This window comes from Amia ocellicauda, chromosome 1 (assembly GCF_036373705.1).
Source record: "Amia ocellicauda isolate fAmiCal2 chromosome 1, fAmiCal2.hap1, whole genome shotgun sequence".
NCBI lineage: Eukaryota > Metazoa > Chordata > Actinopteri > Amiiformes > Amiidae > Amia > Amia ocellicauda.
Genome location: NC_089850.1, coordinates 9,867,956 through 9,883,630, shown reverse-complemented (window position 1 = coordinate 9,883,630; position 15,675 = coordinate 9,867,956). Strand labels below are relative to the sequence as shown.

Here is a 15,675-nt window from a genome sequence, read left to right as displayed (position 1 = left end):
CTAAACCATGTGCCACTGTGCCACCTGGTTTATATCTCTCTAACTGATCAAATAACATGATTAATTAATTTAGAGCTCCAGTTGGACCAAAAACCATAAGACTGCCATCCGAACTTAGTACTGCCCACTAAGCATTTTTTTAATCTATGTCTTTTATCTATGTAGTTAACAGTGCACAAATGTCAACACTCTTCATTGCCCATCACAATGTCCAATGGAAGCCCTGGGATTTGAAATCAAGGAAGCAGCTCACAATTGTTGACTGTGCAATCTGAAGGAGCTTCAGAATGTATATACAGTAAAGTATTTGCATAAACTACTGCTCCCCACTTTAATGAATTCACAACAGGTGTGGCCACAGTACATTTTCATTGGTATTTTGAATAAGCAAGAGGATGTGGACTAGCACACGAAAACAAACATCTGTAATATGCTTCTATGTATACAACACACACACAGATTCAAATTCATAAAATGGTGTTCATCACAGAACTTTCTGCTTGTAGAATTCAGCAATGGAAAGTGTGCAGTAGTGTCCTGTATAGTGATAGTTCACATTGAAAAATACATTTTATTCTACCAGTACAATGCCAGTGAGGCATTGAAGTTAAGTCATCACTACTGAAATGTGGACATCTGAGCATTCTGGGTTGGGTCCACTTATACTGGCATCCAGAGAATGTGGACTGGGTGTGTAAGCTGTAGCTGCCAATGCTGCAAATGAATCCAAACAGAGAAAAGAGTTCATAAAGTCATTACTCAAAATAAAAACTGAAAAAATGTGTGCTGAATTGAGACTAACATTTCTAAAGGGGATTTCTGTTCTGTCTTAAATATGTTTGTGAGATTATTGTATTACAGCACAGGAGTGTAATGCAATATCACAAAGAAGAGTATCTCCACATTGCATCATTGATAACTAATAATGCTGCTGTGATACACCAATACAATTTTAGCAATAAGAATACAGTGATTATGTACTTCACTCCCTCGGTAGTGAAGTGACTGTTTTTGTTCATTAGTCCCTTTAGCTACAGTTTGTTAATTCGCCCAAATAACAGGCTTACTTTGAATTGCGTAATACTATAAAATACATGTACTTTGGGATTCCCATCACATCCACATTCCCAGTTTCCTCTCACACAAAACCTAGCTCATGCAGAATCGTACGCAAGACAGACCATCGTGGGTTCTCACCTCTTTTCAGAGAGAACACTTTGGCAGCCACTATTACAGCTCAGCAGTCAATTGCCTTGTAAATTACAGGGCTGTGGTAATAAAAACTGATTTGTATATCACCAGGAGTGGAGAGTGTGTCTGCCTTGTAAATTTAATTAAACAGCAGGTGCAAAATCAGGTCATATGGCTTTGATGTGCCCCATGTGAGAATGACAACTAAACAAAGATTCTAATATGGGGACATTTACATATTTTTGCATCAGAACTTGTATGAGGCAGTAGCTATCACCTTGCAATGTATTAAATTTCTTCAAAATCAAACACAATTTAAATTAGCTGTCACCTTTAATTTTAATAGATCTGCACAAAATAAATAGTTAAGCTCTAGATAACAGACTCGGTTTGTCTAATGCTGTATAAATACATCTATTATGAATAACTTATCAGGTCTAAAACATAAGCATAATCATGTATTTAATCAACAGTATCCTTACCTTACTCCTTCTTGCAATTAATCTCCTCAAATGAAATTAAATGTTATCCAGCTGTCAAAAAAATAAAATAAAAAGTATATTAATTTTGCTTGAATTTATTTATTTTTATAGTATTTCTTGTAATACAGATCAGTTGACTGAGCATTAAATGAAGACAGCATTTATTTTTATTTTTTAAAGGAAAAACACATGACCAGTAAGTTCCCTAGTGACCAGTGAATCTGTCAATGACACTCAAAATAAAGATATTCTCGTGTATAATGGAAGTGTTTAGTAAGTACCACCAAAGATCTTGCCATTTGCTCAGGTCTTTCAAAGCTTGTTATCTCTTTCTTTTTTAAGGTTACAGGAGGCTTGGAAAACTCACATGCACATAGATGGCTTCACAAACTATGTATATATTAATTAAAATACATATTGAAATGTATATTATATAAATAAGTAGAAAATATGAATGGGAGGCAATTCATGGTATGCAATAGATGTGACATAATTTTCAGGATTATTTAATTTACATGCTTTAATGCAAACTGGTGAGCAGGACCCTTTTCCCCATACACAGTGTGATAAAATTCATGTTTAATTAATTAAGATCACTAGGTTTCTTTATTTTCAGTTCCTGGGTAGATGTTTCTGGACAACTTTGGTCAACATTGGCCCTGGAGTGAGCAAGTCTTCCTTAAAAGGATTTGTTTGACCAATGGATTTCTGATACCACCAGGGAAGCGTAGTTACAAGATTTAAAGTTCAAGAATTTGAAACAATAGAAAAGAAATGGAATTACGTCTACTAAAAACACATTGCAAAGTCATTACTGTATGAAATTCCTTGTTTCTTCAATTATTACACAGTGCTATGTTGAAAATCTTTATTTCCAAGAAACAGTTTATGAAATAAATTATTCACTTCCCCCCACCAGAGTTTGGGTTTAAAAACAATGGCACATTTCCAATGCTTCACTATACAGAATAAGGAGTTCGTCTTTGACTTCAGAAACACCAATGTTAACACTAGGATATTGTCAAATACAGGTCTTCCCTGGGTACACAGTTATTACTTGTTCAGTTTAATTGGTGCCTTGTCTCACATTTACATTTTTTATTTTTTATCAACACTTTTTATTTACTGCTTAAAATGGAAAAGTGCTAACTCTTAAAACATTATACAATATATGTTTTTACTATACTCGAAATGAAGTAAACGTATCTTGATGAATATAAATTAGATATATTTTAAACTATGTATATATACATATAACAAATATTATTTTAAATGTGTATAATCTATGTTGCAGCCAATGCAGTATGTATGGAGAGATTATTGTTTGATGTGTTCTTTTAATTGGATGGGTTTTTAAGCATTTTCTTTTGCACATTCTCTTTGTAACTCACCATTTTCCCCTTTGGTATAGAATGCTATTTAACATGCTGGCTATGTTATCCAACATCATCATCTACAGTAACAAAGATAATATAGCACATCTTATAAAAAATTATTCGCAAAAATAAATGACATGAGGAAATACTGTATTTATGAATTTGAATAGTTATAATGTTGGCATATAAATGCTTCATTCATTCAATCAATCATTCACATCCAATGGTTGCCCTGAGATGTTTTTATGAGCTATTATATAATTGTGATTAAAAAGGGATGCACTGAATAATAGATACCATATGGTTAAATCTGAACACTTTCTAAAAACCTGCTTTGGTAAATGCTTTTTGTGGTCTGGTTACCAAGGCTTCTAAAATACCAAAATATCTAAGCATGAAAAACAATACAGTACAAGCCAGGATTTGCGTAATGGATATACACATTATCAAGTATTTCAATAACAGGAACTTTAGGATGATATAGACTGCCCCTTTTATTGCTCGTTGCTCAGGTGATTTAAGGGAGCTCCAGATGTTTTATGATAGCAATAATTAAAGAGGGTAGCGCTCATATTTATGTGGCAAAAAAAAACCTAAACACATCAGATCCAATTACAAACTTTTTCATTATACGCAAAATGTTTTGCTCATCACCCTCCCACATGGCACACATACAAAGTGTAGTGTACACACCCAACAGTTCGACAGGGGGGAAAAACACATGCTTTCTTGTAAGTGCACTACAGTAATCTCTATTCAGAAAAATAAAAACACACAAGAATGTGATCACAGCATTCTAGTTTTACATTCTTTCAAGCTAAAAAGACCTACTGTGTTTCTCCGTGTCTGGTGTTGAGTTTTAATCCACTTTCATCAGCCAGTCTTACTCTTAGGGTGTGACTTCTCCTGAAAGTAAACAGTAGTTTTCCCCTAGAGCATTGCTTGAATACCTAACAAGTTATACAAATGTGTCACGGGTACACCTGACCTTCTGCAGGTGAAGAGCTCAAAGGCATTCGTGCCACTAGAAAAACAAAAGAACTGTGGGAATATCACTTATGCCAACATCAATAACAAGGTTTGGAAAATAGTAAATGCTGTTTTTCCATTTAAATTATATAATTACATGATTCATACTGTTTATTTATGGCCCACTTGGAAAATATTTGTTCCAATTTCTGTGTCAAGGAATGTGGTTTTTGCTCAATGTTATTGTTCTGCAAATGTGGTTTAATAGTATGATAGCTTCTGCTGGATCAAGACTGTGGAGCCAAAGACAGAAGAAGAAAAGCCCCCAAATTATAGCAGGATTGTCTGTATTTATGTATTACTACTTTGAAGCAAGTGTTTAGTCAGGAAAAAAAAACATTAGAAGACTCCCACAAGAATGATTCAAATAATTAATGGAGTATAGACCAGTGTTACTATGCAATTCCATATTTTATACATTTTAAAATATGAACAATGTACACCTAGTAACAGGTTTGAGCAGATTGTGTTGCTGACATGCTGAACGCAATCATCTTTACATATGAATTATAGACAATATTTTGACACCGCAATGCAAAATATATTAGATGTGATAATATTATTAATAATAATAATAATAATAATATTAATAATAATAATAATAATACAAATAATACAGAACAAATGAACATATAAAATAACTTGTTTTTATAGCTCTGTTGTTATTGTAGTTTGCTTTGTTGTGTTCACATAGTTTGGTACATGAATGTAATGTTCACAGCTTGAAAGTGGTTAGTAGAGACTGATTAAAACTCACTGCCATGAAAGACTGTTGGCAATGTTCATCTGTAGCACTTGTTTGTCCTAAGGTCCTAAAGTTTCCTGATTCTCAGTCTTATGTTTTATGAAAGAACAATTTGTTATGTGTAAAAAATACTAGTAAATTTAAGTCATGAAGAAAAATACACATATACACACACAGAAAGTGTGTTTTGAAAGTACCTCAATCTGACATCATTTAGAGCAAGCAATACCTGAAAAACGACCTGCCATTAGTTGACACAGTATGTTTTCTGTTTTCCCATGCTTATGTGACTTGTTTATTATGACTGAAGAAATTACTTTCATTTGTATCATTACGCAATCGATTACTATCCTCTAATCCTCAGTTATGGTATTGATTAAGATAACACCTTGAAATACTGTCTGGTGTTATTTTTCTTGTCTTGATATGTTTTCATGTGTATGTTTAGTCTAAGCTTCCACTGATGCTCTCCTAGTTTCTGTCATGTTCTGGAGTCATTTTCTTCTTATTATGTTCTAACTAAAATTAACCCTTAGCAACCCAGTGAAATATATGTCCCAGGTAAATTGGGATCTGGGACAGGTTTTCAGGAAATTAAAACACAATCCCCCTGCCAGTCACAGATTAGAAGCCAAAATTGATGATGGGTTTGCATTAAGTAGAAGCAAGAATCCTCTATCACACAAAAGGGCAGCACATGGTTTTTAGCTGGCCATGGGCTGGCGGCTTGAGTTTTGATTGGATCTGGGTCTGCTTACATTAGGTTGTCTTGGATTTCAAACATTAAGAACTGGATCCAAATGGGGGGGGCTAAAAACATCACACACCCAAAAACAAATGAAGCTTTTGTGGCTGTCCTCCAAAAGTTTTCAGACTCACTATATATGTCTTTGTCAAATTTAGACATGGCAAATGCTACTTCCGGGGAGACACAAGATGTTGGTGGAACCCATGTCAATAGTGTCCTATGAGGCTAGCGTTGTGTGATGGCATCCTAAGCTTTGGACGTCAAGGGGTCAGTGTTGCACAAAACGTTGCGGGCCCATGCGTTTAGAAAATCATCAGATATTCACGGTAACAATAACCTTCAACATGCCAGCACTAGTCCCAATCTAGGGAACTTCATCATGCTGTGCTCCCATATGGGAAATCTTATCACCATACGGCTTACATGCAGAAACACTTTTCAGAGGACATTTAACTTGCAACTTGAAAACTAACATTTCCGTACACCATTTTGAAACTCAAGGGACACTATATATTCCTGGTGGGATTTTTTTTTTTTCCATCAACACAAATCCCCCCAGTCACCGTACACACACACACAACATTTCACATTCAAATTTTACCAGCTGAGATGAGATTCATAATTGAAATATGAATACCTAAATTGACTATTTAAGAGTGGAGGCTGCCAAGTTACTCAACCAATAAAAATGCCTTTTTTTGGAGTGCAAATCTATAGCCCTTACAGAACTGATTTGAATCTGAGCTATATCATAGCCCGCTGTGACTGGGATTCCCCACAGGGCGACATGCAATTGTTTAAGTGCTGCCTGGAGGTTGTGTAGGCTTTCATTGGCCAAAGTTTCCTCAGCTTGTCACACAACAGCGAACCCTGTAGCTAAGCAAGTGCCTGTGAACGTGCAATGTAATCAGGCAGGCTGCGTAAGTCCTCCCTGTGTTGCTGCAGCTCTGTAATTTGTGCTGTAGGATCACACAGAGAGTCGTCACAATCTGGACCAAACTCCCCAGCGATGTGGTTGAAGCTGAAAACTTGGGAACATTCAAAAATAGAGTGGATAGGATCCTTGGATCACTTAGTTATTAATGGACACCAAACGAGCATGATGGGACGTTCCTAAAATGTGTTATGTTCTTATGTTCTTAGTAGAAAATGCAGCAGCCACACAGATTACAGAGCACTAGTGTTAGTGGCATACATTTCTCATGTAATTCATTAACAACTGGCTATTGTAAATTGTGTTAAAATGTATTTGTGTGTGTGTAGATAGATAGATAGATAGATAGATAGATAGATAAATAGATCAACAGCTACAGGAAATAAAAATGTATCTGTTTCATTTCTAAAAATCATATATAGACAGTTTTATTTGGACAGTTTTTTTAGGACTCTAATGTCACTAATATTCTTTGCTTAAAATCCATATTAGCCTGGTGTTTCTTGTTTTTTTCTTCTTTGTTTTTCTCATCACTAAGCATCTCAGACATCGTAATTCTTCCTGACATAGCCCTTTACCAGTTGAGCCATCCACCGGGTTGACTTTTATCAAGTGATCCCATCAATTCAGGTTAGAATAAAATGCAACGGATCACCTGCAGGATAACAAGATCACACTTGATTGGACTTGGTCAGGAATGGAAGTGATTGAAAAGCACTGAAGGGAAACTGGTGAAAGGCCATGTGGCATTTAGTCATGATTCTTTCCAGCAAGAAAACTTTTGCTTTCACAATGCATTTGCAGTGCATCGGCCATGTTCGCAAATCCACCTGATGCTACTGCTCAGTGATTGAAAATGAAAACTAGCATGTGCCGGGGCTCTCCTATAAGCGTTCTCCGGCTTGCCACATTCTCTCTTCGTATTTTCCAGTGGGTTGGCATCATCAGCACATGCACTTTGCCAGAGACATATAAAGAGACATAGAAAGAAAGATACATTATACATATTCATAATGCAGACTTGTTCAGGACAGAGAACCTATTTGGTGAAGTCAGCCGTCTCGATGACCTGCATTATGCAGATTTGTACATTTTATATTGTTTATTTCCTTTTTATAGTTTGTAACCTGCACTCAACGAAGCATGATACAAGTCCTATTCTTAGCATACAGAAATGCTTTGAAAAGCCTAATGTATATGTTGGCATTTAAGAACACTACGTCTTGTGGTCTGTTTGAGAGATTGTGTCATTGTATTTTTGTTTTTAAATTGTAATGAGGTCATTAAAAGAAAAACAGGCGCTTGTTTGTACCACTAGAGACCACATAGCCTTCACTATCTAGCTGTTCTCGTTTTAAAAGCCAATTTTTTCAAGATATCTCATTCTGTTTTAAATTTTCTCACGATCAAACAAGATGTGTGCTAGAAATACTATCCTCTGGATTAAACTGCGAGGGAAATTGTTCCTGTGGTTGACCAATTATTACCCAAGATAAACTTTCAAATCTAATTCTACAGGACGGAAATCTTGTTGCCAATGTGAGAAAAAGAAAGTTAAATTCTTTAACTTTCAACTCGATAGATTATGATCCATTTCACTTATCTGCATTGGCTGTAAGAGTGAAGCAGAATTCAATTATCATCAATTGGTTTTGGTTGATGTCTTCATATATATTATCGTCCCTAATGCAGAAAACTGCATTAGAGAAGATTAAAAAAAAACATATTCATCATTCGACTTCTGGAGTTTAATATCTGTGCAGTCAAAATTAAACTTACAAAAATTCAGCATTGTGCTCTTGAGGGAAGAGCTTACTACACTCCCCGATACAGTACAACATCTCCCTCTGCTGATTAAACAGTTAATTGCTCTGTCCTGTACGTAAACTACTATGTTTTTTAACCTTTTAAAAAGGCTTAAATACATACATATACATACACACAGAATCAACATAATAAGTCCGGTCAACTGGATTACTTATTTGAAATAACTATATAATACCATGACATGCTTTAGAAATGTGTGTGTCAGTGGGGAATATATTGAATTTAATACCTACTATCCATGCCTTTACATAGCAAAACACTTCTACAGTGTATAAGCCTGCAGTGTATGAAGTTTTAATCTAACTGGGAAATATAGAAATATGTGATGGTAATTAGTAGCCTTGGTTAAGAGTGACAGGCGCCCTGGATGTTAAAAATAAATAAGAAAAGGGAATGAGTAAAAACTGGATTTTTATCTAAATTGTTAACCCTCGCAAACTAAAACGCAAAACAATGGATATGCTTTGGTGCCATTTTAGGGCACATGTTTCTCAACTAAATGTTTCCCTTTCTGGCTTTTTCCCACATTAATACATTCAGGTTCCAAAACATTTCTGCCGTCTATGAGGTAACCGCTTCATCTGTGACAAGAGCTCATGGTTTGGTGGGAGAAACCGACACGTACTGCCAGTAAAACCTGATATATATTTGTTTGGCAGGCATAAACATTTGCATAAGCCAACAGTTTATGTATAGTTCTGTTTGTTTCAATAGGATACACATACAAATATTAGTTGAAATGTATACATTGAAGTTGAATACTGCCTATATGGAACAGGCATATATATTTTAATATATGGTACATTATGTATGATCCTTATATTTTTCATATACACCACTAATGGACTCTATTATATAGGGTACATATTTAAACTATATTGTAATCTATTATCCATATATTTACTAATATGATCATATGATAGATTGATTTATTGCATATATTTACAACATATAAAATAAATGTATGGCTTACAGACTAAAATATATTTTAAACATGTCCCATATATTTCAAATTTATAAAAAGGGGGCAATTTTAGTATATGAAATTCATAAGGATAATATATCTATTATACATACAACATATGTTCCATATGGGTGTACATTTATTCTATACATTTAAATCGATGTCCAGTATAAATTTAGTAAGGCTGTCAACTACCAGAAACAGTCTTATTATTAATGCAATCTTGTTTCATAAAGCAATTAAGATCTTCTTCATCAAAGCCGTTTCCTCCCACATACTTTCCAGGTGTCTCCAATTCCATTAGGCACAAAAATAACTTCTCAATTAAACAACTGGCTTGCTTATTAATATTTTTAACCTCACTCACTACACAGCAGTGTACATAATTAAGTAGGGCTGCAGAAAGAAAAAAGCTTGACAACAAACTATTGCCACTTTGATCCAATTATGTTTCTGTACATGAATCTGGATACATGGATGCAGTATAATAAGATGTCAGGGCCAGATTTAATTAATGCTTTGTCTTGCAAGTCATGTGTCCAGATACAAATAGCACATTGTACATTATTTTTAGGAGGACCCACCCCTCCTTTAGAATCCAGAATATGTATTTCTTGTGCAAGCTGCCTGAAACTGAATTCCTTGGCAATTCTTATGAAACAAGAAATTGAGACACCTATGCTTAGTGTTTCCTGAGCATGAGCACTGGCATCAATGAGCATGTCAAATAAGAGAGAACATGAAGATATGTGACGACAGTCCAGTTTTTTTCTGCCCTTTTCTCATATTTAGTTAACAGTACGAGGTGAAGCTCAACAAAACTGAGTCCCTGAATCTCCATCCTGTGTTTCTGCTGACTCGCTCATGGGAATGTCTGCCTTGAAGACCAGTGTCATCGAAAAATGTTCAGCTGTGTTTCCAAAGCAATGGTAGACTTCAGGGAATCTGTTTAGTTATTGAGGAAACAGCTGGGGTGCACCTGCATGACATTTTACAGTATCTAATGGCTTTTGTACGTTTCATGGCATATCCATCAAAACCTAGTTTGAGATGGTGCAAATTCCAAAAGCATGTCATCAGAGCATCAACACATGCAGCTGTTCCTTAGACCTATCTCCCTGCCCATTTACTGAAGGGAAGTGGAAAAGGAAGCTTTAACAGCCTTCTGAAACTCGACCTTTGTGAGAGACAAAAGACTGACCAACAGGAAGGCTGACATGTTTGGTATCTTTTTGATATCCTCTTGCAATGATATCAGAGTTTGTTGTTCTGTATATTAATGTTCTGGACAGAAAACAGAAATCAATTAAAAAATGAAAGCCTGACTCACTGTTCTATCAAACGTTTTTCTCTATCCTAGTTTTTCTCTTTTTTCTCCACATTAAACCAGGAAATACAACCAGATTCAAATAAACATAAAGGCATAAAGTTATTATAGCAAAAAGTGTATTAAAAATGATCCCATGGATATCTATTTATCTATCTGTCTATCGCTCGATATTACAAGTTACACAAATCAATAAATAGATACATGTTGAAATAAATACACAAATAAATGAATACATACATGCTGAAATAAACAAATGAATAAATACACGAATACATACAAAAATAAATCAATGTCCATGTGTTTATTTATGTCAACATTTAATGCATTTATTATTTTCTCCGTGTATTTATTTGTAATATGTTTGTGTACTTTGACTGTTTTTTTGGAAGGTGTCCGGTAATTCTAAGCATTCTAATGTATTGGATATGTCCTTAAAAATTTGTTAAAATAAACAATGTAATATAACATTTCGTGCTTGTATGAGTGACATTAAAATGCTATAACACAGCGTTATTACAATTACCTCAGGAATTGAATTAACGTAAGCTATCAAAACGCTGCACCACTAAGATTGTGTTATGTGAGGCATCCAGTATTTTAGTATCTCAAAGGTTTTACCGGACTTATAATGTACTATACAATAATACTACAGGACACAAAAAAGCAACACTCAACCGAGGTGGATGGAGAGGTGGCTTCAAGTGGTGGAGGGCAATAGAGTAGTTACTGCAGAGGGCTATGTTGTCGCCATCTGCCTGCTGGGATGATGGCAATGCTTGTGTTGCAGAAGGTGCTTGAGGTTGTACTCTGACATGGAAAAACACATGCAATTTCTTTTGCCATTCCTGTGTTTTGTATTTACATTTTTTAAGTTTTTTTTTTTTTTTAAGCAAAACACACCTTTATCAAGGCACATCTATAATAATATTTTCCATACAGATTCGAAGTCTGCTTGGAAGTCACAGGTGGGTGGTGGGTGAAAACAGATATATTGCAAATGAATGTAACACGGGTTTAATGAGCCATATTAAACTGTATCACTGTTTTTAAATGAGAAGTGCCAATACTAATTACAGCTATATAGAGTATATATATAGCTGTAATGTATGTAACATACATCTTTCCATATATATATATATATATATATATATATATATATATATAAAGAAGCATGGAAATATGTATGCTTGGAATAGCAAGAACAAACAAATGTGACATTATTGAAAGAGTGAAGATGATGGGTTGGACACACTGCAAGACAGAGGATGAGCACATGGAAAAATGTCCCAGCAAGGCAGCCTTTATATACACAATACCTAGCCCAGTCTCACTCTTCACTATGATGACTGGGGCACCTCTATATGTCCCTTGGCCCCCGTGATCCTCTCTCCCCAATCACTGCTCCCCCCCTCCAGTCCAAGTGGGGCTAGTCTTTGATCCGAAAATCTCCCACAGTTCCCCTAGATCAGATCCCCAATGATCTACCCTCCCAAACACAGAACTGACAGGCACAGGCAGACACACATAGAAACACCACCACAGTCCCTCCAATTCACATACACAGGCCTAAGGACTCCCAGATCGTTACTATGTATTATATATAAAAATGGGGTTTCCTTACAGTGCACTGCACTAGCCTGAACATTGCTGATTACTGTATATCAGAAGAGGCAGGTCTGTGTCTTCTGTATGGGTTGACTTTTTCACATTACAACAGTCCCTGCTGATGAGACGAGACGAGTGATTCTTTCATCTGATACCTTTCGGTGCATTGATTTGAGTTGATTTGAAAATGTTTTTGCTCCCAAAGCCGAATGTGCTCCCCATTTTCTTAGAGAAACTGTAAACCTTGAAAGAATGTTTTAAAAATTCATCAAATAATTTAGATAACCTTAAATTATTCTAGTATTAATTGTCTCATGCTTTTGAAATACAATATATACATTGTATATATCTATATCTGTATATCTATATCTATATCTATACAAAGAAACCCCCAACCGAAATGTATATTTTATAATTTTGTAAAAAAATATTTTTTAAAACATGAAAGAGGAATATGGAATTTAAAAAGAAGAGAAAAGAAAAATAGGTCTAGTTTATGCACAGCAAGGAGAGGACAAGGACACTGTACCCATAGGAAAGCAGAACACATGTTTGATGTCAGACCTTGTAATCCATGAACTGCAGGTGTGAGAAGCTCAGTCTGGCAGTTTAGCATTTGCCACTTTATATTCTTGCTGTTTCCAGCCATTCTAGCCCATGCATTATGAACTTTGTCACACATTGAGTTGCAGATGTGCTTCCTTAGCAAACAAATGCACCATCAAAAACGTGTGATTGGCTCGACATCTGGAACCATACACAGCTGGAGGGAAGTGATATATCACCAAATGCCCCCTTCTTCCATTTTCATTTGAAGCTTGTCTATTTTGCTTCAGTTCAACATCTGCCTGAAAAGAACGGGGGGAAACAAAACAGTCATGTTTGCATGATCTCTCTGACTTAACCACGGGCTAATGCACAGGTGTGTGTCTTTGTTTATCAGAGGGGATGTCTCTAAAAAGCAAAGATAGGGTTTTGTTGGCAGGTGTCTCTTATTTTGTTTCAAGCTGGTCAGCTGTGGTGTCTTTGAAGGATGTGTTCTGTTCTGTAAGGGTGACACTTTCATCTACATACAATTTACTGTCTGGCAAATAGCAACAAAGCATACTAGTGGTTGATCCAAGACCTTTTTCAAACAGTGAGCACCAGGCTCTCTGGAGATCTGGGATATTGTCTGGATATGTCTTTATTCAAAGCTTATTACGAAACAGAGGAGCAATATAGCACCCTTCTTCGGCACAGGGAAAGTCAAAGAATGTTCCAAACATCTCAGACACTAAGGATTTCGACCTCCACAAGTCTGGTAAAAAGTTATTTAAAAAAGAACAGAAGGTGAACAAGTTATTTTTGGCTAGTAGCATTCATCCAAAAGAAAGTCAAGGTTAGTGGCAGTTACTATCCTGCCAGGAAGAGATCAAACATTCCACAACCCCCCGCCCCCCAAACAAAAATATTTCTCATACCATTTTTTAATTTTTTTAAAGATCAAACATTTGTACTAACATGCTAGCTATTATGTTTAAGAAAAAGCATTAACAAACAAATTTCGCCTTTCTTTTTCACAAACGTTTCATGGAAAGATTTATATTTTTGACTACTAGTATCCAGCTGTGTATCATTTCAGTTATTTTGTTTTAACACTCTAGTGCTGACACAAATATGATTTTATAATATGTCTTCAATTTGGAATTTGCCATTTATGAATAATACATCTAAATCAGTTTTTATATACTTGATATATAGATGGTAAACCATTTCTTGGTTTGTGTTTTAATTACATTTTTATTTAGGTTATTTTAAAACAAAAGGACTACTGTAATAATTAAGCCTCAATGGACTGAAATACACACTATGTGGAGTCCTCAGCTGACACAATTGAGTCTTGTTGTTGATAAGGCTGTTGAAAGCATCTTTCCGATCATTACTTGATTGCATGGACACTGAGTTCAGACTCAGATCAGTCTGGAAATTAAGTGTTGAAAGGCATTAAGCAGCATTTCTAATATGGAGAAGTTCTAGATACAATTAGTTGACCGTACTATTTTTGTTAGCATTACAATAAAGCTAAATCAAACCTTGCATGTGAGAACATTCAGGAATAATGCTTATCATGAACACTAGAGGGCAGGATTACTGCACGAACATCCTCTGTTTATTAGCATATTTACATTGAAAGTCTAACCCATGCTACACCCCCAAAAAAGAAACAAAAAAACAACAACCAATTGTCCATAAGGCTGCCCTTTTTATTTATTTACTGAAAGCCCTACAAATAGATAAACAAACAAATAACAACATTACAGAGATGGCTAATGTTAGGATTTGGGTTAGTTTCAGGCTAAATTGTATCCCTATCCCGTGCACCAATCTGGCTTGTGTGGTACGGTTGCAAGAAGGAAGCCATTACTCAAGAAAGCCCACCTTAAATCTCATTTGAAGTATGCAAAAAACAAACAAAAAACACTAGGAGACTGTGTAGCCATGTGGCAATTGTTTTTGTAGTCTGATGAAACAAAAGTATAACTTTTTTTGCCTCAATGCAAAGCACTGTTTGGCGCAACTCCAGCACAGTGCATCACCCAAAGAACATCATCCCTACGCGTGGTGGTGGCAACATCATGTTATGAGGACATTTTTCACATTATATTGAATAAAGCCAATACTGCAAAAGCCAGGAAAGAGTTTATTGTTTTTAATCTAAAACGCGGTGGTGTTTCATATCATTTATCCCAGATTTATGCAGATATTACATAGAGCTCTGTGCTGGCCAACAGTATACCGTATAGAAATATATATTCATAATTTAGGCGTCTGTTATTTCTAGGCTGTTACTGTGTTTGATCTTGCTTAATCTGAATTACAGTTCCTTAAAGATGAAGAAGGAATAGGAGGAGAAAAATTAATTGTTGGATAAGAAGCTATCGGTTACTGTGAACTTTAGTTGTCATTTGAGTCATATGGTTGTGGTGATCCGTTTGGTTTAATTTGCACTGGTTATTAATTTCTACGTACAGAAGGAAAAATCAACATAAAGTGTCGCAGTAAGGTGTTGGGCACCACAAGCCCCAGAACAGCTTCAATGCTCTTGGCACAGATTGTATGAGTCTCTGGACTCTACTGGAGGGATGAACACCATTCTGTCAAAAGATATTCCCTCATCTGGTGTTTTGATGATGATGGTGGAGAGCGCTGTCTAACACATCAGTCCAGAATCTCCCATAGGTGTTCAATTGGGTTGAGATCTGGTGACTGTGAAGGCCATAGCATATGATTCACATCATTTTCATACTCATCACACCATTCAATGAGCCCTCGTGCCCTGTGGATGGGGGCACTGTCATCCTGGAAGAGACACTCCCATCAGGATACAAATGTTTCACCATAGGATAAAGGTGATCACTCAGAATAACTTTGTCATGATTTGAAGTGACCCTTCCCTCTAAG

General features: G+C 35.7%; 1 long non-coding RNA gene across 1 annotated transcript; it reads right to left on the bottom strand.

Annotated features, from left to right (window-relative positions):
• Positions 1–312: 312 nt before the first annotated feature.
• On the bottom strand, positions 313–3,981 carry LOC136759719 (uncharacterized). Its single transcript, XR_010820103.1, has 3 exons — positions 3,881–3,981; positions 1,674–1,724; positions 313–714 (listed from the first exon to the last, which is right to left on the bottom strand). It is a non-coding gene; the product is annotated as an uncharacterized LOC136759719 (long non-coding RNA).
• Between the last annotated feature and the right edge of the window lie 11,694 nt (positions 3,982–15,675).